Raw genomic sequence first — 24,017 nt, forward strand, 5'->3', positions numbered from 1 at the left:
AGCGTGAAGGTTTATATCTGTCTCTTACATTCGGCGTAAAAAATCTTTTTAAACGATCACATGGATTGGGCAACAACTTTCACCCTAATATCCAAGTGTTCTCTTGTTCAACGTTAAAGCTTACCTTAGTAGGCATGTGCAATTAAACTTGCGCTGCTTAACTCCCAATGGAAAGCAAAGAGACCATCGCATGTACACGAAATTCATGCGTGCGGCAATGTGGCAAATGGAAAGACAATTAATGATAGAATGCAAGGATTTCTGGGCCTGTGCCCTGAGCACGAGTTCGATCCTTTAAGAACTGCCTTCAGAAGAAACGGCTACTCTGATAAAAGAGATGAATAGAGCACTACACCGTGAAAGGTCTGGAGCTTCTAATGAAAATAAACAAACTAAAGGGAAATGGAAGATCTTAGATCGCACCAGTAGAGTACTCAGAATACACGTTAATGATACAGTGTTTAAACCAGCACGAAAGGTGCGAGAGTGTTTGAATACTGAAAAGGATCTACGGCCACCGCTTGCCACACCAGGAATATATAAAATCCCTTGCACTTAAGGCCAAGTGTACATATAAACTACAAACAGAAGCTTTAACACCCACCTTAACGAGAACAATAGCAGTCGTCGTTTGGGGAATAAGGATAAATCGGCGGTAGCAGATCATGCACTGGCACCAGGGAACCACCACGTTTGTCTGATACTAAGCTTTTATCAAGATCTAATCATCATTATGCTAAAATTTACAGAAAATCCATAGAAACTTTAACAGAAAAGAAGAAGAGCTACAATTAAACATGTTGTGGGTCTCAGTGCTAAATAAACAAAATAGCGCCAACTTTTCCCCACTAAAAGCTCCACATCATACACTGGCGGGACTCGGCGATCTTAGACAGTGGCCTGATGACGTCACAAACCCACCGTTGTGTTGATACGAATAAACAGTTCGACTTGTTAGCTTGTTTGAAACTGGAACTGCTTTCTAAATCCTTAAACTTTGAAGACGTCTCCAGCATTGGAAGAGTAAACGTTACAAATATAATTGGATCACGGTCTAACGACCATATAACAAAAATCGAAACTAGGGAATTAATGATTCAGCTATTCAAAGAAAAACTTTTTTATGTTTGTTATAAATTTTGATAACTTGTTATTTGGTTCCCACGAAATTACAAAATATACTTCAATGTAGCATACTGGTACACCTATACGCAATGATACGAGACTTAGTTTTCCATTAACAAACCGTGCTTGCAGCGAAAACTCATCGGATTTCAGATGCAATTATACGGGAGCTCAGACACCTGGAAACTATTAATTATTGACTTCCCGGAGGCAGCCTACGGCTTAATGAGCGATGGCCTGTGGAATTAGATTCCGCGCAATAACAACTGTATCTGCTACTCTGACCTGTAAATGGAATTCGGGGACCATATTTTAGTAAACGAATGTATTTTATTCTGGCCTGTCCTGCTGACGATACTCTTTGTTAGAGTAGGGTGGCGAATCATGCTAAAATGTTGAAAAAGTGATAACACGCAATGAATAACGTCAAATTTTCGGGGAACGAATTTTGAGCGCATAGATCCACACTTTCCCTCTAGAGGTAATACTAGTGCGCCCACCTCCTTGTCAGATGTTTTGAAATCGTCATAGTGCCACTGAGACAATGTCGCTGGTACGCAGTAACCTTTATTATGTCGATCCCTGCGTCGTGCTGACTAATTAAAGGGTACCGCACTAGGATGGCAGCGCACATTAGTCCTGTGTCTCACCTCAGGAATGCGTGGCTGCACTAGCTTGGAGCCTTACCGCGTTCCTGTGCGCTGCCGCGCCAGCGGCTAAGTTCTACAGCTCCAACTTATACCACAGGGAGGTGCACATGTTTCAATGACAAATCACTCCTGCAGTTACTTCCGTTTGAAGGTAACCATGAATAACTGAGTCGGGCGTCAACGCAGACTGTCATTTTTAATAGTAACGCTTATGCTGCACATACACAACAGTTACGAGAATGATTGCACAGTAATATTTACATATATGCACTGCTTCACGATTCCAGCAAACAGTTCATTCACATATCTACAAGACATATATGTTACTATACTCATAACTACACTCCCAATCGGAATGACTGGGGATCAAATCCTCGTCCGTCCATCTTGGTGTTGTTTACCCGTAATTACCTTAAATAACTAAAGACGAATGCCGGGAGAGATCCTCTGAACAGTCTGCGGCTAAATTCCTGCCCAACCCTTGTCGAAACAGAGTTTCTCCTCTCTCCCTAATGATGTTAAACCCTAATCTCCACTCTTTCCTGATGTCAAACAGTTCAGATACAAATGACCTATCGGTTAAGGAACTAGACTTGAGTTCGGGAGGAGTGGCTTCTAAATTCTGAAGTATTTTTCATGGTCTTGGTTCTCTGCTGTTTCCCCTAAAATATTTCCGGCTATTTCCTGGATGGTTCTTTCAGAAAGGTATAACCGATGTACTACCCACATTTCAATACGTAGGCTTGTGCTAATGAGCACTCTAATCACTTCGACAACAACTGAACTTTTATTTTTAATTATTTTTGTTACATATTTCAGCTTCACGTCACACAAATAGTGTCATTATTGGTGTCAATTTCCCAGCAGATCATCATCAAATGCTCTGTCTAAAAAGAAACAAACGCGGGGATATAAAAATACCTGGAGTCAAAATTGAAAAATCAAACTACCTTTTACACACATTTGAATACGGTACATAGTAACTTTCTAAAGGCTAGTAGAGGCACACACACTGAAAACATATCTGTGCTTGATTGTTGGGACTGGAGGCTACAGTTAACTACGTAACGGTATAAAGTTCATCGTCTTTAAATCGCGAATGTTATATTAAAATATTCACAACAGAAAAAATGATTGTGAGCTGTACTCTTCTAGACGTAACTCTACTTAAAATATAAGTAATTTCTGGTGTAGCTAAGCTAGTCGTACGCTAGAAGCGTGTTAAGTGACGACCGATGACCGCCTACAAAAGGACTCGCGTGTGGCAAACTGGTCGCCGGTGGTCGAAAGTCTACGCTTAACATCAAGTATCAAGGAACTAATCAACATATTTTTATACAAGAAAATGAATCCCAACAAAGCAAAAAAGCACGAACCAGGGAGAATATACTTCCAAAAAGGCTTCTTTACGGATCGCTTTGTTAATTTAATACTCATACGGGTATTCCTTATTAATTAATAAAAACTTCAAGTTATTGAAGTCTACCCAAATGATACTGTAATAGCAGTAACAGCAGAAATAGTCGATCGGGAAAGGTCAGTGACTTCGAACGTGTGTTAGTAACTGGATGTTACTTGAGTAACAAATCTATCAGGGACATTCCAGTCCTGCTAAAGCTGCCCAGGGCGACTGTTGATAATGAGCTTTCGAAGCAGGAGCACGAGGGAACAGCCATAGCTAAACCAAGACCAGGCAAAACTTATGTACAAACGGACAGCGATCTTCAGGCATTGCTAAGGGTGCTTGTAGAAAATCGCATGAAATCAACGGAAGCAATCACTCGGGAGTTCCAGAGTGTTACCAGCAATGCAGCTAGCTTAGGGAGTTGAAGAGAAGGGGGTATAAAACTCGAGCAGCTCGTCGTAAGCCACATATTTCTTTAATCAAGGTTAAGTGACTACTGAGCTGGAGTACAGAGCGACGCCGCTGGACAGTGGGTGACTGGAAACAAATGATTTGGAGTGATGAATCACGCTATACCCTGTGGTTATCCGATGGAAGGGTTTGGATTTGACGAGTGCCTTGGGAATGTTAGCTGCCACCATATGTAGTACCATCACTGAAGTACCGAGGATGTGTTGTTACCGTATGGGAGTGGTTTTCGTGGTTAGGGAGCGGTTCCCTTACTGCGCTTAAGAAAACGATAAATGCTGAAGGACATGAACACGTTTTGCAGCGTTGAGTACTACTTATAGTATAGGAACATTTGGGAGAAGACTGTTTGTTTCAGTATGACGATGCACCATGTCACAAAGCAGCATCCGTGAGGCAATGGTTTGTGAATAGTAACATTCCTGAAATGGCCTGACCTTTCCAAAGTCCTCACTCGAGCCCAGTGGAACACCTTTCGGATGAGTTAGAACGTCGACTTCGTTGCAGATTTCAGCGTCCAACATCACTACCTCCTCTAGTTTCCACTCATGAGGACGAAACAGCGTTGATCAGATAGTGTATGCATCATATACCATGCCAGCAATTTTTAAACTCCTTGTCTATCAGAGCGCCGGTTCTAGTAAAGAGGTACACTCACGAACAGCTGAATTAGAGGTACATACCTAGCATCACGAAGAACCCACTATGAAACTCCTGATACTGTGCCAGCTTAAACTAACAACCGTAAACAATAGATATACATCAGAGCAGTAAATTGTGAGAGGCAGTGTTAAGTAGTAGATGTGCGATCGTAGTGTGTCAACTTTGTTGCGTCACAAATCGCAGTGGTGCAGCATCTCTAAATCAAGTGTTGAAGACATCCAGCAGATTGTTTTGAAGAAGAGCAAAGTGTGTGCAAAGCTTGTCCCACACACCATGACGCCAGAACACAAACAGCGACGTGTAGACACCTACAGCGAATTGATTGAAATGGGGTACGTGGACAAATCCTTTCTGCAAAAAGATAATCAAGGATGACGAGACTTGATGTTATAAACACGAACCTCCAACAAAACAGAAGAGCGCAGAAATTCAAGTGAAGGATGAACACTTCGACCGCATAATCGACATTCAAGCCAATGAGAGCCACGAGTTGAACAGTATGCCAAAGAGCGACTTTTCTGATGGTTCCACATGGTTGTATGAACGTTCTGTTCGTTGTACTCAAGTTAGCGGGCTATGTATAACACATGTAGCATTAAAATCACCATGTAAACTTTCCTCTATCGTTTATTAATTCAGCCTGGAACCATTTTTTAGTCTGAAAGAGTATGCCAACACAATTCAGGAGAGATGGGATGTTGCATTGTCTTGCTGGAGGTACCAAGCCGCTGGAGGAAAGAAACAAAAACAGTAGCTGTAATTCATATAACAGTTTGAGGTTATGTCAGTACTAGACGACACCATTTGCAACTCTCTCCCATCTCGTCTTACGACGTCCGTCTTTTTTGGGGATTCCAAAATTTTATTTTAGCTTTCTTCCCGCCATCACAGTCGCCAGTTAACCTAATGAGTGGAAATCACGTGCGTCATTGGTCTGTGAATTAGATCTGTGTGATATCTTGTTTCAACTATCCGTGCATCGTACATTCTGAGACAGAGATTGAGAACTAGCCCGTCATTTGCTTAGACGATCGTGGACAATCCACCTAAAAACCAGAAAATCAGAACAAGCGGTAATTAACCTGCCGCGTGGATTCGATAAGTATGGGGCTCATCTCCATGTCTCAGAAGCTGTTACACGGTGCGTTAAGCTTTACGGGCAGGTCGTTACTATTTGCAACTATCTGGGGTGCAAACATAATTTACAATGGAAAGCTCTTCCAGGAAGCGTCCGAGAGACTTTAACTTCTGCATGTCGTGTAGTTCGGATTCCATTGGTTCTGAAGCAATGAATTCCTGTGCAGGGCCGGCTCACGGTGGAGCGAACTGTGCCACCGCTCCGGGCGGCAGGTTTTCAGGAGCGGCAAACTTTTAAAATTTAATACGGTTCCAAAAGGACGAATGAAAAGAGACAAAGTTTTGTATAAATGAAAAAGCGTGAGAATAAGCTGGAAACACAAATCATTCATAAAATCTAGTGTCTTACTAGAAATGGTCTACGCTATTGTGAAACAGATGACAAAGGAAGCTCTGGAATTGGACGGACACCTTGTTTTCATCTTTCAAAATAGCAAAGATTGCTATTGCTAATGACATTGGTCGCAACTCTATTTCTACCATGCGCGTACACAACACATGAAATGTACCTACATCAGCTTGAAAGCAACTACAAATGCGAGAAACTTTATAATAAAGAAATAAAGATAAATATCGGCATATGATGGTCTAAGAATTCCTTAAATACCTACATGAGTATAGCTGAGAAAAATGCTTTGTAATAAATAGAGAAAGGCTAAGTAAAATATCCACTGTCAGTCACATGCCACATCTTCTGTAATGAAGTGACGTTTGCAGATGGAAATACGTATGGCCGCCTTTCCCCATCACTCCCTCTCCTCTGGATCTGCCATTAATATCATTTAATTTGCTCCTCTTCTTGTCACGGACCTCTAAGTTGATTTTTTCTGTCTTTTCTCTAATGTCCTTCAAGTTTTCTCTCATTCCCTTTTTTGCTCGCCGTTGAAGCCAAATCAATATACATTAGCCGGCCGAAGTGGCCGTGCGGTTAAAGGCGCTGCAGTCTGGAACCGCAAGACCGCTACGGTCGCAGGTTCGAATCCTGCCTCGGGCATGGATGTTTGTGATGTCCTTAGGTTAGTTAGGTTTAACTAGTTCTAAGTTCTAGGGGACTAATGACCTCAGCAGTTGCGTCCCATAGTGCTCAGAGCCATTTCAACCAATATACATTAACATTGACGATATTACGGAAAACAATCTGTCAAACTTTATTTTGTAGCTGAAGCAACTAAAAAGCATTGCGAGAACTTTTTATCCAGTTCCGTGTTATTTCACGCTCTTTGCGTGCCAACCACTTTATTTATCATATAACTGTTTTCGCCATAGCTGTTTTTCCTTCATGTACAACGGACACACACTCTTTCAACAAATAGAGCATTTATATGTAAGTCATTCGCTGTCCTATGAGTTTCTACTTTGCACAGCAAAAACAACAGCGTAGTACTCAGCTGTGCAGGTTGATACACGTCCAGCACCGCACGCTCCCCTCTGCTTAGGGAACTAGAAAAAGTGAACAGATTTTTATTATATACTCTGCGAGTGAAATATCTTAACGTTGGTTGCATTAATTTTGGAATTATAACACAAAATGTTATACAATGTAAACGTTCCGTTTCTGATACACTGAATAGTGTCTCATACCTGGATGTGATCTTAAAGACGTATTCTCTTCAAAAATACGTACGAGTAAGTGTGTTACGTGCAGATAAGACGTCATGGGTGAATAAAATTGTGAAATAGTTTGGTTATGTCTAAAAATGCAAGGAGGCGGGGATGGGCGAGTTTGAAAATTCCGCACGGGGCAGCAAAATCCCCGGAGCCACCCCTGTTTCTGTGCTACCGACAGGCTCAATGACATCAGCAAAATTCTACGTGGACAGTTTAGACAGATGCGTGATTACCTGTACCACGTTTACGGTCGGCTCGTTGCGAGCACCGAGGGGAAACCGTGACGCTTCGTTATCGGTGCAGATGCCAGAAGTAGCAGTTTATTTCTGTTCGCCTTCCTGCGCCGAAGGCTTTTGCAGTAAATAAGCAATAATGGGAGGTGACGCTTGCTCGCTCTAAACCCAATAAGTGCCAAACGGCGTTGCCTTCTGTCTCGTTACTGCCCTTTTAACGGATCCGAGCCTAATAATGCGGCGCCGGGAGGTCGTTAAAACGAGAGCAGTTTGCCCAGGTTGATGAGGCCGCCGGAGCCTTTATTAGCAAGGAACGCCGCGGGACGCGGGAAACGGTGTGTTCTGTGCTGAGCGAGAGCGAAAGTGCCTGTTTGGTCGGCACAAACAGACCCAGACACGCACGCGTCACTACTTCTCTGCCGCCCGTCGATCGACAACGCACTCTCTTCATTTCTGACAAACGGATTAATTTGTTTCTGGCCGCTAAAATAAATAGCATACTGCAGCCGCAGGGCATTCGGACGGTCTCAATTCCGGAGCACAGTTTGCGTCTGTCCTTCCACGTCAGATTAGTCCTAGGTTATTTGATTAATTCAGCAAGAGTTATTAGGGTCCGTTAAGCAAAGTCAAGTCTCGTTTCCTTTCCAGATCAGGCGGAAAATGAACAAACACACTATATTACACAACGCTCGCTTGCTCACACACACACACACACACACACACACACACACACACACACGGACGTACGACGACGATGGACGGGACTGGAAAAAGTGGAGAGCGACTGAAAGACAGGAGAAGAGGGAAATGAAAATAGATAATGATTGTAGATGGGAAGAAGTAAACTGTACACGGGAGATATAAGTAAATAACGACCTGCATAAAAACGATTTTGAATAATTATTGGTAATGCCAGTAAACTGAGAATTAAAATGTACACAACTGATTCACTGCGTGCTTGTTTCAACGTAGCAACGTTTAAGCTTTCGTGTCCTTCATTTCCTCTCTCCACATCTTCCAGTTAATTTCGTCTCATAAAGATGAACTGTGGTTGAATAGTCAGATCTGCTGTAGACTTTTCCATTCATGAAATGACAATTGATTCACTATTTTGTTACATAGCAGCATTTCAACAACACGTATGTCGTTGCGTCTCACGATCCACATCTGTTTCTGCGCGACTGAGTGAACGCAAAGGAAACAACGTCTTGAAAAACTACAATTCGTTATTTCGCGTAATATGTCGTGCTGTTTAACATCGAGTCTCCATTATTTAAATGGTGTTTTGTAGTTTTTAACAAATGGCAAAAATTTCGCCACTTCAAGAAAACAGTGTTTCCTGTCACGTTTATTAATTAAATCCATGTTGTTGTTGTTGTGGTCTTCAGTCCTGAGACTGGTTTGATGCAGCTCTCCATGCTACTCTATCCTGTGCAAGCTTCTTCATCTCCCAGTACCTACTGCAACCTACATCCTTCTGAATCTGCTTAGTGTATTCATCTCTTGGTCTCCCCCTACGATTTTTACCCTCCACGCTGCCCTCCAATACTAAATTGGTGATCCCTTGATGCCTCAGAACATGTCCTACCAACCGATCCCTTCTTCTGGTCAAGTTGTGCCACAAACTCCTCTTCTCCCCAATCCTATTCAGTACCTCCTCATTAGTTATGTGATCTACCCATCTAATCTTCAGCATTCTTCTGTAGCACCACATTTCGAAAGCTTCTATTCTCTTCTTGTCCAAACTATTTACCGTCCATGTTTCACTTCCATACATGGCTACACTCCATACAAATACTTTCAGAAATGACTTCCTGACACTTAAATCTATATTCGATGTTAACAAATTTCTCTTCTTCAGAAACGCTTTCCTTGCCATTGCCAGTCTACATTTTATATCCTCTCTACTTCTACCATCATCAGTTATTTTGCTCCCCAAATAGCAAAACACCTTTACTACTTTAAGTGTCTCATTTCCTAATCTAATACCCTCAACTTAATTCGACTACATTCCATTATCCTCGTTTTGATTTTGTTGATGTTCATCTTATATCCTCCCTTCAAGACACCATCCATTCCGTTCAACTGCTCTTCCAAGTCCTTTGCTGTCTCTGACAGAATTACAATGTCATCGGCGAACCTCAAGGTTTTTATTTCTTCTCCATGGATTTTAATACCTATTCCGAATTTTTCTTTTGTTTCCTTTACTGCTTGCTCAATATACAGATTGAATAACATCGGGGAGAGGCTACAACCCTGTCTCACTCCCTTCCCAATCACTGCTTCCCTTTCATGTCCCTCGACTCTTATAACTGCCATCTGGTTTCTGTACAAATTGTAAATAGCCTTTCGCTCCCTGTATTTTACCCCAGCCACCTTTAGAATTTGAAAGAGAGTATTCCAGTCAACATTGTCAAAAGCTTTCTCTAAATCTACAAATGCTAGAAACGTAGGTTTGCCTTTTCTTAATCTATTTTCTAAGATAAGTCTTAGGGTCAGTATTGCCTCACGTGTTCCAATATTTCTACGGAATCCAAACTGATCTTCCCCGAGGTCGGCTTCTACTAGTTTTTCCATTCGTCTGTAAAGAATTCGTGTTAGTATTTTGCAGCTGTGGCTTATTAAACTGATTGTTCGGTAATTCTCACATCTGTCAACACCTGCTCTCTTTGGGATTGGAATTATTATATTCTTCTTGAAGTCTGAGGGTATTTCGCCTGTTTCATACATCTTGCTCACCAGATGGTAGAGTTTTGTCAGGACTGGCTCTCCCAAGGCCGTCAGTAGTTCCAATGGAATGTTGTCTACTCCGGGGGCCTTGTTTCGACTCAGGTCTTTCAGTGCTCTGTCAAACTCTTCACGCAGTATCGTATCTCCCATTTCATCTTCATATACATCCTCTTCCATTTCCATAATATTGTCCTCAAGTACATCGCCCTTGTATAGACCCTCTGTATACTCCTTCCACCTTTCTGCTTTCCCTTCTTTGCTTAGAACTGGGTTTCTATCTGAGCTCTTGATGTTCATACAAGTGGTTCTCTTATCTCCAAAAGTCTCTTTAATTTTCTTGTAGGCAATAAATCCATAACGTATGTTAATGTTTAATGGCCATAGAACAATGAAGTCATCAGATATGCAGCACTGTTTTTTTTTTAATTTATTGGCTTTCTGGAGGTGCCCATTCAGCCAGCTCAGCAGTGGAATATCAGTTATGACGATACGAACGTTGGCTTAACACAACACCCAGTCCCCGAACGGAGCAAATCTCCGGCCCAGCCGGGAATCGAACCCTGGATGGAACTCAGTGAAGGAATAGAGCGTTACTTGCGGGATCATCCAGGGGTTGCAGAATATAGGAACGGCATGGGAAGCTTGAATGTTGATTATCTGGCGGAGATATGAAACCCCTTCACAACTGATACACGTATAGCGTTCTACTGAATCTATATCTCGCAGCGCGTGTACAATACAGTCACAATTCATGTTTCGTACTTCAGATGTACACGCTGAGAGCTGTGTCATGACTATACGGATAAATACAGTTACGGTTCGTTTGATAAGGACGCAGCCGATTTTATTTGTAAACTAGAAAGTTTTCCGAAACATTTGAAATATTAGCGCCAGCTCTCTGTATACTCTCGCAGGTCAGCATAAAATCGTCGAGCACAGAAAAGAAAGCAGCTGTATTACTTTAACATTTTTCTATTTTCCTTTTTGTACTTCACTATTCTTCTATGACTGTAGCCGATGTTGCTAACGTTCGCTAATATGCTAGGGCTAGCCGCTTTGAGTCACGGTTGGCGATTCATCAGTATTTGATCTGCGAGTAGAGGATAGCTGGTACGTGCAATACGTAATTACTAGACTGTGCAGTAATGTTCTGCGTTATAAACCCCATACATCTTCGCCGTGGCATCTCAAACTTTCTCCCACGAATACGAAAATACTTCGTTGGCGCCCACTTACGAAGGCAGAAAGGATCATCGTAGTGAAATAAGAGAAATCAGAGCTCGGGGTGAAATATTTAGGTGTTCGTTTTTGCGCTGATCGAGAGAGGAACAGCAGAGAATTAGGGTGAAAGTGGTTCAATCAAACCTCTGTTAGGCACTTAGGTGTTGATTGCAGAGTGGTTATGTAGATACAGATGTGGAGTGAGAGCCTGTAGATACAGATGTGGAGTGAGAGCCTGTGAAACCGGTGCAGGTGATAAATCTGCTGAAAATGGATGACTGGTTCTATGGTCCTCCTGGTGCTATTTGAGATGAGATAACTACATACGCGCCCCAGACTCTACCACCGCTTTTTCTACTATTTCCGTAGGCACTGTAAGCAATATAAGTACATCACACTACACCTACTCTCAGTAAAGTCCCCCACATGTTATATGGTTCTCAAACTGCGCTGGAAAAATATTAGTGACTCCACCTCTGTACATCCTACGTGTCACTGACACCCATGAGTATGTGTTACTACGTTCGGTTTCAAATTAATGGCTACTCAGAAAAATGTAATACTATAATAGTGGCAAGCAGAGTGATCATTCAGTTGATAGTTCTTTTTGTAATGTAATGGTATGAAGACTGCGAAATATTCGTTCCGAAGACGATGTTACACGAGGGAGTGGCCGGACGATGTGACCGAGCGGTTCTAGGCGCTTCATTCCGGAACCGCGCTGCTGCTACGGTCGCAGGTTCGAATCCTGCCTCGTGCATGGATGTGTGTGATGTCCTTAGATTAGTTAGGTTTAAGTAGCTCTACGTCTAGGGGACTGATGACCTTAGATGTTAAGTCCTATAGTGCTCAGAGCCATTTGAACCATTTTTTGAACACGAGAGAGTGCCGAAAAGTAGTGCCTCCGAATTATTTTTATGTTAAAACCCTTAATAAAGTTTGTTTTATCTGAAAAGTTTTAACATTCTACATCTTTATTCTTCATGTATATACGAGCATGTTTGCAACCCTCTGCCGTTAGAAGGTTCCGAATTCGGGAGTGTAGCATGGCGGTATGTGACGTAACTATATCAGTGCGTGAGGGACAGCGTGTGGTAAAGGACAACTACATCTACATCTACATCTACATGGATACTCTGCATATCACATTTAAGTGCCTGGCAGAGGGTTCATCGAACCACCTTCACAATTCCCTATTATTCCGATCTCGTATAGCGCGCGGAAAAAATGAACACCTACATCTTTCCGTACGAGTTCTGATTTCCCTTATTTTATCGTGGTGATCATTCCTCCCTATGTAGGTCGGAGTCAACAAAATATTTTGGTGACTGGAATTTCGTGAGAAGATTCCGTCGCAACGAAAAACGCCTTTCTTTCAATGATTTCCAGCCCAAATCCTGTTTCATTTCTGTGACACTCTCTCCCATATTTCGCGATAATGCAATACGTGCTGCCTTTCTTTGAACTTTTTCGATGTTTCGAACTTGTAGAGTTCGTACACACATATTCCTTCAGCGTAATAGTTTCAGACCACACACGAGCGCTGGGACATCTGCAGTAATCCGATGCCATGGGTTCACTATCATTCTCCACACAGTCCCTACTAGGTGAGATCCGATTTTCATCTGTTTCCAAAACGTAAAGAATACCCTCGAGGATTGCAGTTTGATAGTCATGAAGCGGTGCAACAGAGGTGAGGTTGTGGCTATGTCAACAATGTCAAACATTCTACAGTGTCTGTATCAACAACCTGCTCTCTCGTTGGGAGAAGTTGTTCGTCGCTAGGGTGAATACGCTGCCAAATAAATACGCAGACATGGAGAATAAACGTGTTGAATGTTAATAACGCTTGTTTCATTTAAAAAGCTTTAAAAATTTCACATAAAAAATTACTTTTCAGCACACCCTCGTATCAACATCTTTATGTGAGCGGGCTATTGCGCTACCTCGTTCATTGACTCAGGATGCCACTGGTTCCGAGCTGAACGTGGCATTTCGTCAGCTTTGCGGCACGTTTCCTCCGCTAGTTATATTTCCTGCCCACGTATCCGCCCTTGGATGCCTACCGAGCCCAGCCGAACCAATTGTGTTGGACACACGGGCGTAGGGACGGAGGCTACACGAACATCGTTAGTGGACAACTGACTCGGTTGGCATCTCATTTCATACCCGTGGGCTTCATATCCACTATTCGTTGTCGAATATAGGCTTCCCATACAACAATTTTGCTGGCCGGAAAAGCAAATGTTACGAAATTCCCTATAAGGGCACGCCATTAAAAGAAGTCTTGGGTTTATTTAATTTTTTTTCTTTTCTTGGCAGTCTAATGTGTGTGTTGTAGTTTAAGGGCTCTCGACAGCGTAGATTAATATACAGTCACCGTCGACGTCACACGGGAGTTTTGTGTCTGCTGAAGTTAGTGGTGAGACTGTAGATAATTCGAAGGTTGATATGAATACCAGACTTCCTTCCTAGACGCGGTCCTATTGGAAGAGTGCATTTCTCTAAATTTTAACGCAACTTATACAGCCAGTTAAAGGTCGACTTCCAGGATACCTTGAAATTCTAACCAAGGTACAACTCGGTATTTCTTAAATTTACAAACATTACCAGAGGTAAAAGAAGTAATAAGGATTCTAGGACTGGCCAGAGATCTTGCGCTGACACGCGAAGCCATAGTTTAAACTACGTGACAAGAAACCACAAATACAGCATTGCTGTTCATTCCAAAGACGCCATTCCATTAACTAATGGAATGTGGCACGTCCTTTCTTTAGTTAGACAGAGTTTAATCTTCTGGGGAGGCCTTTCACTGAGTTCTGATACACTGAAGGCAGAAACTGCTTGCAAGGTTAAACATCTGCTACCAGGTTTTCGTCAGAGGAGATCTCACCAACAATAAATTCTCGAATTTAGCCCGTAGTAGTTCGAAGGCTTCCAGGAATGAATTTCAGCAGACCAGTGAAGGAAATCAATCTGATTTGCTTGCAAATATTCTGTTCCATATTGTGAGCATTGTGGGGTATAATTGTTAATGCTTGAAATGTTAAAATAAGCTCTTGCATTTATTTTGCCACCGGTTAAAGCTAATCGTCCAAACTTAAACAATGAGCTTGCGAGGGGTTTCCACTTCATGTCTCTACAGAATGTTACTGCAAGATGTTTATCTAACATGACTGACAATAACTGTAACACATTAACCGAATATTCAAAGGATACTACATTTTTATGTTTCGTGAAGTGTTGATTCTTTATTAGTGAAATATTCATTATAGAAAGCCGAAACATCTACAAAACTTCTGCGACTGCAGGCAGTCATCAGGTAGGTGACTGTAACAAATAGTACAAATAAGTCATTGATGTATAATATAAGCAGTAATTGCACTTCCCTGGGGAACACCAGATGTTACTAGTGGACATAATGACTCCCTAACCAGGATACCGTGTGGCATTCTCCAACTTCAGAACATATCGATGTAGCCTCGATACCTGTTAGATAATCCACATGAAAATATTTTCTTTAATAGATGTTGGTATGATATTGAACCAGACTTTTTCAGAAGTATTGTCTTGCCAATGCTGACCAAATATAAGTTTTCCTAATTTATTAAGGTTTGAGTTCTATCACCAACTACTACAATACACTATCTGATAATAAAAGTTAAGCATCGATAAGGGAATTGTATGTTGTTATGGGCGGACGGTATACTCTTTCTACAACACAAATGCACAAGTGGATTAATGCCGTTCTTTATTTACAAGGAGCTGCTACTTAACTTGAATAGAGTCCATGTTCGTGGTACAAGCTCATAAGTAATAGTCCTCTTGCAGGCAATATCGTTAATATTGCTATTACACTAATCTGGTCGCTATGTACTGTCGTAACCTGCGATGTGAACTGACAGATGCCAACTGGAATAGTCAGTGAGTTAGTGAGGGCCTCCGGTCAGCGGCAGTGGCCTAAATACATGCTGTCGAGAGGGTTGGCGGCATGTTGCTCGACGGTGTGTCTTTGGCCTCTCTCGTGATAGGCACTCTTAATCCACGGCCTACTATAGATCTTCGCACTACACCTTTGCCGACCTGTGTACTGGCGACAGCTTACGCCAGCACACCAAATACACTAAGAACCTGGATATTGCACGATTCGACCAGCTAGCCAAATGGAGACGCACAATATAGTCCCTTCGAAACAGTGTCATATGCTGATAACGCTGTCTTACACGAGTGCGGTGAATCTTCGTGTCCTTCATAGTGATCACTTAACATATTTTGCTTTTTGCACCCCTTATATACCCTAAGAGGTCTGGTAACAACATTAAAAACTAATAACACTAATGCACTCTGGTGTCACAGAGAATTGCAACTCTAATCACTTATATAACTACTCGTAGTGCGTACGTGTACCAAGTTACATTGATATCCGATCATGTCTCCTGGATTCTTCACTTTTTTTAAGGGGGTAGCATGTATCTGGGAAGCGTACGTATTAGTGAAATGAGGTTTCCCCAGATGTTCTTAGTTATTTTTGCAGTTGTGTATGGTGGCAGACACAGAAATCTAACTAGAACCTCATTCTAGCCAAGTACTTTCTTCGTGTGGAGATACGAAGGATAAAGGCATTTACCGAACGTCGAGGGTATGTCGTATAGACAGTTTTATCCGCGGGAAAGAACTTTCGTTTTTTTCGATACGCTGGGTTTAATTTTTACGTCATGTCTTTCATTTGACTGTTTTAAAGTCTGCAACAACTATATACGGTCCTGGCACGCCAGCTTCTTTAACAAGGCATCAAAATGGATGTGTGGTAGTCGACAGTAGGAGGCGGCCCTACGTTTCTGCAGGTGAGTAACCAATACTTTAGTTCACAATAACTGGACAGGCTTAAGTTAGCGTTCGCACTTTTACATTATGTTAAGTACAATTAGTATATGGCGATTTGTACTGAAGTCCCATTTCTAGTCTTCCAATTATTTTTCACGAGGGCATACAGCTCTACTATATGGTAAATGACGATGGCATCCTCTGGGGTAATATATTCATCCATTTGGATCTCCTGACGGAGACTACTCAGAAGGATGTCGTCATCACGAAAAACAAACGTGACAATCTAGGCATGCGCAGGACAGAGTAGAGCGGAGAGGTACACCAAACCAGTCTTCGGACAACAGTTTGTCCTGAACGGTCCGGGTCAGTGACTATGAAAATATCTGGCGACTGCAAGTGAGTCAGTGTCCTTAAACACTATGCTGTCGATGAGTGCATAAACTCTAAACTCCCTTTGGGACTCGCTTTCGATAGTAGCGGGGATAAAACTTCCATGGAGCCACTTTGATTTCTCGTTTTTGTGCTTTCCCCAATTCACTGAAATCAAATGCCGATACGACTACTGTGAAAAGACTATGGCCAGTTTTCTTCCCCATCCTTGCCCATTGAACACTAATCGCTAATGACATAGTCGTCGACAGGATTTTAAACCTATGTTTCCTTCCACTCATCTAAGATACCCTCGTTATGCAAATACGACACTGTCACTGAAACGTATGTTCCTAAGTTAAACATGTACAAATACATACGTTATCATTCTAGCAACATCAGTTAGCGTAAAAATCTGAAATGTCTTTAGTTCTGCTGATGAAATATAGCAGGTCCGCAACTGGAAGTAGTTAATTCCATAAATTATCTGGGAGTAGGCATTAGGAGTGATTTAAATGGAATGACCATATAAAATTAATCGTCGGTAAAACAGATGCCAGACTGAGATTCATTGGAAGAATCCTAAGGAAATTCAGTCCGAAAACAAAGGAAGTATGTTACAGTACACTTGTTTGCCCACTGCTTGAATACTGTTCACCGTTGTGGGATCCGTACCAGATAGGGTTGATAGAAGAGATAGAGAAGATCCATCGGAGAGCAGCGCGCTTCGTTACGGGATCATTTAGTAATCGCGAAAGCCTTACGGAGATGATAGATAATCTCCAGTGGAAGACTCTGCAAGAGAGACGCTCAGTAGCTCGGTACGGGCTTTTGTTGAAGTTTGCGGTTTGAGGCGCCATCTACATCTACATCCATACTCCGCAAGCCACCTGACAGTGTGTGGCGGAGGGTACCTCCCTTCTATTCCAGTCACGTATTGTATGTAGAAAGAAAGAGTGTCGGCATGCCTCAATGTGGGCTCTAATCTCTCTGATTTTATCCTCATGGTCTCTTCGCGAGACCTCGGTGAAGGTATGTTCGAGAACATGAGACCATGAGGATAAAATCAGAGAGATTAGAGCCCACACAGAGGCATGCCGACAATCTTTCTTTCTACGAACAATACGTGACTGGAATAGAAGGGAGGTACCCTCCGCCACACACTGTCAGGTGGCTTGCGGAGTATGGATGTAGATGTAGATGGCGCCTCAAACCGCATGGCCACTCCGCGCGGGTGACAGATTTATTATCGTGTACCACAGCACAGAAAAAAAAAAGTTGTACATCGCTGCCTTGCTGACTCACACAGAAGTGCGAAAGCGATTAAAGTTGTGGAACGTGTGTTATGCGCAGGTGTTGGCGCCGAACGTGGTGCAGTCCCCGGCTGCGACGGGACACGCTGGGCGATAGGCGGCCGGAAGCGCTGATAGGATATCTGCGTGACGCAGCCGCCGGCTCTGCCCTGCTTCCCTTCCATTTACGTAGGTCTTCGTTACGTCCCAAATCGTAGCTGCGAACGTCTGCCTTAATTCTGGGCGCAATCACCTGTGCCAAATGAAATGGCGCGTCTCATACTTAGCAGGCGGATTTACAGGCAGCGGCTCTAATCACAGTTCACTGCTACTGCCTTTTCGCGTCCGAGAGTGCTATATATTTTCTGGAAAATTCCTTATTGGGCTCAGAGACACAGAGCTTAAAAACACACAGTAGTGTGCTGTGTAATCGTGAAATAATATCAGTTAGTTTCGTAATTAAAGATAAGCAGAAATGTTTTTTCTGTGTTTTATACGTGCCAGTTAACATAGCTGAGTAAGTACGATATTACAGTTTCTGTGCTATTCTCATTACGATGCGAAGTTTCTTTGAACATGCTTGCACGAAGCACGGTTGACGACATATGGAAGTTTGTATCTGGCCGTGTGTCGTGCACGGATAGCCAAACGGTAAGACGCCTGCTTGCGATAAGCGCGATATCCGGGTTTGAGTCCCCAGCCGGCACAAATTTTCGTTGTCGTCATTCCATTCTACAGCTGATGATAGTCCTTATTCGCAATTGGTAATTTATTTGATGTAGCTGAGTAAGAGTGGAACAGGACGGTCCTGGAGAAGGACGATGTTCGGAAGTACTTCTACAGCGAATTCCTCATTCTGTGTACAGCACAGTTACAGTTATCGCATCATGTTATGATTTAAAAGGAACTGATAAAGTCTTTGTAAGTTTATTGGAGGATTATCATTCTCAAGGGACTAAATGACAAAGTATACCTTCTAGGTTATTCAAATGGCTCTGAGCACTATGGGACTTAACATCTGAGGTCATCAGTCCCCCAGAACTTAGAACTACTTAAACCCAACTAACCTAAAGACATCACACACATCCATGCCCGAGGCAGGATTCGAACGTGCCTCCGTAGCGGTCACGCGGTTCCAGACTGAAGCGCCTAGAACTGCTCTGTCACACTGGCCGGCTTCTAGGTTATTCAGTATAAACTTTATTCAAGTAACATGGACGTAAATATGCACTAACTACACATTAACACTTGCTCGTTGACTTTAGGATGGGAAGCCATTACTCGGCATCATCCAAAAATAACGAATAAATATTGAATTTTCTACGCAAATTTGCTATGAGGTGCTAACTGGGCTAAATCTAACAAACAAGTTCTGCAATGTTTCTATCTCTAGTAATCATTTTAGTGTTCAGTCTTGGAACAATTCATTGTAAAACTGTTTCTGTTCTGAGCAATATGGGACTTAACATTTGAGGTCATCAGTCTCCTAGAACTTAGAACTACTTAAACCTAACTAACCTAAGGACATCACACACATCCATGTCCGAGGCTGGATTCGAACCTGCGACCGCAGCGGTCGCATGGTTCCAGACTGAAGCGCCTAGAACCGCTCGGCCACAGCGGTCGGCAATCATTGTAGATGTCCCCTTCAGTAGATAAAAGACCTGTTAACATACCACCTAACGACCTAGAAAAGGCAAGTTATGCAAAACTGGTACATAGCCACTTCAGCATGTTAAGCTTTCAATTGTTCAGATCAAGCTCTTATACGTGAAAAAAAGTGAAGCCGCACGGTTTGAGAGGTATGTGTTTTTACGTCACTGACTACAAAATTGAGTCTAAATTACATATAACTTGGCAGTTTAAGCCAAGTTATCAGTATGACACTGCAACCTCTCTGGTCTAGATACGTGCACTGATTCCGTCGGGAAGGGTGTGAGAATATAGGATGTCCGAGACGTACCGTTGTGCCGTCAGAGATACCTCAATCACTAACAGCCGTGACGCTAAGCCATACCTCACGGTTACGCACACTGTAACGCCAAGAGTAACACCACTTTCTCTTTTCAAAACATTGGAAGAACAGGACTTCTCCGCAGGTCTCCGCCATACTCGCTGCCGGGGGAGTGCAAAGCAGCGATTCATTCCTGAACACAATGCGCCGCCATTCATTAGCAGCCAATGCTTCTCGGCCACACCACTCCAAAGGCTGTAGTTTATGTTGTGGTGCTAACGGCGGCCTAAGCATGCTGCTGCTCCGGCTGGAGCTAGACTCCAATCACTGGTACGGGATGACACGTATTGTTGCAGGGAGACATTACTTGTTCTCGGATGGCATGCACAGACGTGAAGGTGTTATGACGTGCTACGCTGACAATACTTGTACTGCGATTCTCCCTTGTGGTCGTCAGACGGAACCTTGACGGCGAGTATGCTTGACCTCACATAGCCATGCAGTCCAACTTCGAGCCACCGTCACATCCAAATGCGCCTCAAATCTGGATTTTGCGCGACTGCACCAGCCGGCCAAATAAAGACCCACAACGAGGCCACTCTCATACTCATTTATGAGCCGGTTACGCTGTGTCCTTCAAGTACGCGGCTACCAGGCTTGGTAACAACGCTAAATACGAACAACACTAACACACTCCGGTAGCCGTTCTACCTGTGACAGAGAATTGCAACTCTGGTTCAAATGCCTCTGAGCACTATGGGACTCAACATCTGAGGTCATCAGTCCCCTAGATCTTAGAAGTCCTTAAACCTAACTAACCTTAGGACATCACACACATACTGCGGCCGTAGCGGTAGCACGGTGCCAGACTGAAGCGCCTAGAACCGCTCGGCCACACCGGCCGGCAATTGCAACTCTAATCACTCACATATTCTCCGACGATGTGAAACTAATACAGAACTTGTTCTTTAAGTATCCCCTTATAAAAGGGTGTTTAAACACTTACAAATGCATAAGGAATAAAAACATTGTCGATTCTTTCTTAAATATACCAAACATGAATATAAATGTAACAAAATCACGTGACGGATAAATAGTTACCCATATGTTGCAAGCGTTTTTAAGATCGAAGACGTGGTGAAAAATAATGCCTCAGAGTTTTTAATGTGAAAGCTCTTACAGCTTTTTAAATAAAACAATTATTAACATTCTACATCATTATTCTTCGTGTCTACATATTTATTCCTGAACGTTCTTACCCTGACGACGAACGCATTTCTCTCAATGAGAGACCAGTTTGTTGACACTTCACTGTAGAATGTTTGACCTTGTTGACGGAGTCACAACTTCACCTATGCTTGCACCGCTTCATCACTATCAAAGTGAAATCCTCGAAGATGTTCTTTAAGTTATGGAAACAGATGAAAATCGGATGGGGCCAAGTCGGGTCTGTAGGGAGGATGATCGATGACAGTGAACTCAAGCCGTCGGGTTGTTGTACATATCGCAGTGCTCGTGTGTCGTCTGGCATTGTCATTCTGAAAGAGAGTTTGCTCCAAGTGTGAACGAGCTCTTCGAATTCATGCTTTACGTTTTCTGAGGGGTTACAACACACTTGTTTCTCACGCACCGACGTACACAGTAGTTACGTTAGACACTGCCACGTTACACGCTACATTTCGGAGCCCTCTAGCGGCGGAGGGTGTGAAACTTGCGTCAGCGGAGCGGGAAATGCGAACGAGTAATGTGCACGAAATGTGACATCTGAACCGATGCTGAGAACAGAATAAAAATGTCGGAGCCATTATTTTCCTGAACGCCGTCGTACACTTATCTATCAGGAGAAGCTGAATAGAGGTGGATCGCCGGCCGCGGTGGCCGTGCGGTTCTAGGCGCTCCAGTCCGGAGCCGCGCTGCTGCTACGGTCGCAGGTTCGAATCCTGCCTCGGGCATGGGTGTGTGTAATGTCCTTAGGTTAGTTAGGTTTAAGTAGTTCTAAGTTCTAGGGGACTAATGACCACAGCAGTTGAATCACATAGTGCTCAGAGCCATTTGAACAATTTTTTTAGAGGTGGATCAGTTTTGTCTTATGTGATTTCTGTAAACTAGAGAGGGCGTAGTGAGTAATAGAGCAGCAAAGAACACATCTGGATGAGCGAATATATGCTTGTGTATTTCCGTGCACAGTGTTTGAGAACATTAACAGTAGCGCCACACTAACATTCCATCAGAATTGTTTCGGGAGTACAATCACGATGGAGATCGACGAGAAATGAGCTGCCGAAAATTGATTTCAACTGAGCGGGATTAGTAGAGAAAGTAAACTCCGGTACTTCACAACAGATTGCAAATGGAACGCTCGTGTCCACTAGTGAAAAACAACGCTGTCCTTACGGAATATGCGGCAAGATACTAATGAAAGCCGGTCCGAGTGGCCGAGCGGTTCTAGGCGCTACAGTCTGGAACCGCGCGACGGCTGCGGTCGCAGGTTCGAATCCTGCCTCGGGCATGGATGTGTGTCATGTCCTTAGGTTAGTTAGGTTTAAGTAGTTCTACGTTCTAGGGGACTGATGACCTCAGAAGTTAAGTCCCATAGTGCTCAGAGCCATTTGAACCATTTTGAACCAGTGAAAGTTGTTTGCAGTTTCCTTCTTCTGGGTTGTATTTGTAGCGTATGAGATACAAACTATCTGGTCAAAAGTATCCAGACATCTACAAGTTGACATTAAAATGGGGTGTGTACACCCTTCGCCTATTTGACAGCTCGAAATGAAAGAAAAAATGTGTGAAATCGTATGGGACTTAACTGCTAAGGTCATCAGTCCCTAAGCTTACACACTACTTAACCTAAATTATCCTAAGGACAAACACACACACCCATTCCCGAGGGAGGACTCGAACCTCCGCCGGGACCAGCCGCACAGTCCATGACTGCAGCGCCTGAGACCGCTCGGCTAATCCCGCGCGGCTCGAAATGAAAGAAAATGTCGTGTGACTAGGGCCTCCCGTGGAAGTTTTCACTGATGTGTCTGAATGCCTGTGGAGGAATAGCAACCCATTCTTAGTCAGAAGTCGAAATCAGAGACGCTTCGGATTCGAGCGACTTCGACGTTCTAATTCATCTCACCATCGAGTTCAGGTCAGGACTCAGGGCAGGCCAGTTCACTTCAGGAGTGTTACCGCCCATGAACCATTGTCCCACACATGCTGCTTTCTGACAGGGAGGATTGTCAAGTACCACAAACAGTCCCCACCTCCTAACTGCTCCTCTATTTTACGCAGTACGCAATGCATAAAATGACTTCATATCCTCCGCATTTAGCGTTCTCTGAAGTCCAACAACGGGACCACACCCTGATGCTGAAAAACTGAAACGCCAACACCTCCGTGCTTCACTATTAGCACTACATATTCGCCAAACTCAGAGCCTACCATCGGACTGCCATAGGGTATAGCGTGATTCGCCAATCAAAGTCAGTCGTTTACAGTCATCCATTGTCCTGTACCGTCGTTCTTTAGACTATCTCAAGCGTCGCTTAGTACTGACTACACAAATGTGTGACTAATGACGAGAAGCTCGATCATTGTTGCCCATTCTCTTAACTCCCCACGCACAGTCATTTTTCCAGCTGGACAGCTGGTAGTGCGCTGGAACTCACGAGTGATTCCTGCAGCCTATTTCATGCGGTTTTTTACAACCACACTCCGCAAAGCTCGACGGTCGCTGTTCGTCGGTACATGAGATCTGCCCCGTCTTGTTTTAGCTGAGATTGTTCCTTGGCGTTCCTACTTCACAGTCACATCTTCAATAGCCGCCTTGCCCAGCTTTAGCAGGGTTGAAGTGTCCCTGATGGATTTGTTACTCAAGTGGTATCCACTGACGAGTCCACGTTCGAAGACACTGAGCTCTTCTATCGAGCCATTTTGCTTTCACTGCTTCTCTAACGACAACACGACAATTCCCGCCTCCTTTTATACTAGCGTGTCAGCATTTCGTGATATCTAATGGTAAAAATGGCTCTGAGCACTATGGGACTTAACTTCTGAGGTCATTCAGTTCCCTAGAACTTAGAACTACTTAAACCTAACTAACCTTAGGACATCACACACATCCATACCCGAGGCAGGATTCGAACCTGCGACCGTAGCCGTCACCCGGTTCCAGACTGTAGCGCCTAGAACCGCTCGGCCACTCCTGCCGGCTCTAATGGTCAGTTCCGCATTATATAGGATGTCCAGATACATTTCATCAGACGGTGTACAGCCAGTGTTTTTGACTGCAATGAATGCTTGAAGAGTTAGTGCCTTTTTCTGTAGTTGTGGATGAATATAGCA

This window comes from Schistocerca nitens, chromosome 3 (genome assembly GCF_023898315.1).
Source record: "Schistocerca nitens isolate TAMUIC-IGC-003100 chromosome 3, iqSchNite1.1, whole genome shotgun sequence".
In the NCBI taxonomy this organism is placed as follows: Eukaryota; Metazoa; Arthropoda; class Insecta; order Orthoptera; family Acrididae; genus Schistocerca; species Schistocerca nitens.